Genomic DNA, 2,651 nt, shown 5'->3' on the forward strand with positions numbered 1-2,651 from the left:
TACGTGAGTAAATGTTTTTGGTAAAGAGTCCAATCCCAGTAGCACCAACAGGTAAATAATCAAGCTTGAGAGCAGTTTTTCTTGGGTGGGCTTTACAGTACAAGATTAGATGGTAAATGGAAAGTATGCTGACGGTTTCTATGAGTGTTAACGTAGCAACAGCTTGGTGTAAAAAAATCAGCATTGTTTTCTTTCCTGAGTCTGCTGGCAGTGTACTGAACCCCAATAAGATGTGAGCTTCACTGAGGATTGAAACGTTGTGAATTGTAGGTTAATTCGACATTGTGCTGGGGGCTAAACCCTGGAATGTTGTGGCGTCTGACATCTAACGCTTGTTTTTTCTGTCTACCCTGTGTTTTACACTAGATCTTTTGAGTTTACATATCAAAACATCTTCTATGACTGATTATAAAGGTATATATTTATGTGCAAATTTCTTAAAATAGAAGAGTAACTGTTTGTAGTGGTTTTCAAAATCTTTTGGGAATTAAAATGTAATAGCTAATCATAACATCACTGAGTTGGTATTGTCTGCCTGGCTCTGTACCGTCTGAAGAACTGGGTTCTAAATATACACACTTGGCATCAAGACATAACAGCTTCACTCCATAGTTTGGACTAAAAAAAAGTCTTTCTTTGAAGATTCTGTCGAAGAAAACATAGAAACATGCTTATTCTAGCCATTACACATGCAGTTAAAAAAAAATCTTTGAAAATTATTCAAATTTTGCATATCACTTTGGCAAGGGAGGAGATATGACATTTTTTTTCTGCTAGTCTTATATTTTAACACTCTAACCTTGATTTTACACGTTAAAAAACTTTTTTTTTGTTCCTTTACATAAAAAAAACACCTTTCTTTTTTGATATGTCACTGCACAAAAAGAGCAACAGACAACAAAATGAATCCACAACTCAAAAATATAAGCAAATGAGAAAAACAAAGTTGCATAATTCATTTCACATTGACAAATAGAAAAGCAGACTGTGGAGAGTGGTGGACTGTTGGAAGAACCGGGGCCTCCTTTTATTTTGGAAAATGGGGGACCCACTAACTGCAGGAGTCGTGAGTCAATAGAGGATGCTGGACACATGTAAACCGAAGATAACAAGGACAATTGTATGGCCCTCTGCATCCTCACACTGTGTGTGTGTGTGTGTGTGTGTGTGTGTGTGTGTGTGTGTGTGTGTGTGTGTGTGTGTGTGTGTGTGTGTGTGTGTGTGTGTGTGTGTGTGTGTGTGTGTGTGTGTGTGTGTGTGTGTGTGTGTGTGTTGTGTTGTGTTGTGTTGTTTGTGTGTGTGTGTTTGTGTTTCTGACCTGAATGAAACCAAACAGACAGCCAGAATCCAAAAAACACAAAACTAAACAACCTGCTGTTCCTACATTCAGATTTACTTGTTTTTTTTTCATTCATTAAAAATAGTACTCACACCAGCATTGAACTGTGCTGTCTGGAGATTAGATCAGTGCAGCACAGCAGTGTCTCTCAGCGGGAACCTCATATAGTACAGGACATTGGCTTGGCTTTTAAGCCCAAGGTCAACATTTAAGCTTTCGCTAGAAGCACACGCTCACAGTATGTAAGGGGTAGCCAAGGGGTTGCTCAACCTCTATTATTAGGCATTCTGGCATGCCCTGTCAGTATGTTTGGCCTTCCTAGTCCATACAGTAGACCGCACCGATCCCACTGAGTCCCATCTACAACCTCAAAGGAGACTAAATCTGGGGATAATCACCTGTAAGAATCCCAGAGATTATAACAGTGGTAGTGAATGGAGGGAGACTTGGGGGTCTTTTCTTGTGCTACATCAGCTGTTATTGCAGCTCAAAGACCAACTGTAGCTCTGGCTACGGTGTGTTTATGGTGTTGAGTCTCACACTGCCATGTTACGTCAGGGTATTTCCGGAGCAGTTTTAATGGTGTCTGATGACACATATTTAGACAGAGAGAACGAAGAATGGAACAATTTTACATGTGCTCGTGATTTTGTTGTTGTTGTTGTTTATGAGTTTGTATAAAATGCACTAAAAAGATTGAAAATATTCAAAAAATTGGGTTTTTAAGTTGCTTAAATTGTTGGTGAGAAAATGTCTCCTATCTCCTTTTTTAATTTAACAGCAATATGAACATCTTCTAACAGAGAGAGTCTGAAAATGTGTGCTGCTATCCATATATTTAAAAGTCCCATATTTTACACTTTTCTGGTATTTTAATTTTTTGATCTCCATAAGAAAACATTTTTGTGGTTTAAAGTGTCAAAGACCATTGCAATATAGGTTAACATTTCCTCTCTTCAACTTCTCTCTGGAGCGCTACCAAGAACAGACTGTTTTGTGTCTGTGTCTTTAAGAAGCATTGATATCAATAACCCTCTCTTCTGATTGGCTGAGTCTTTTCTGAGTGACACACACCCACACATATTCTTTGGTTTTGTAGCTTGCCAACTCCCCGACAGAATGACCGCTCTGTGTTTTCTTCTGTAGAAAAGGTTCAATGTTTTTGGAAAGGTGGGCTGTGCTGAAGGCGAACATCTGACATGAGAGTGAGTTTGTGACATCACAAAACTACACAAGTCCACACGGTCTTTCCAAACGGTTACACAGTACATTTCTCAATGGACTGAGGGTTTTGACACTGTCACAGTATATA

This window comes from Brachyistius frenatus, unplaced genomic scaffold, assembly GCF_029030835.1.
Source record: "Brachyistius frenatus isolate BFR_SWC_R1_liver_20210118 unplaced genomic scaffold, ASM2903083v1 Contig_1, whole genome shotgun sequence".
NCBI classification, from domain to species: domain Eukaryota; kingdom Metazoa; phylum Chordata; class Actinopteri; family Embiotocidae; genus Brachyistius; species Brachyistius frenatus.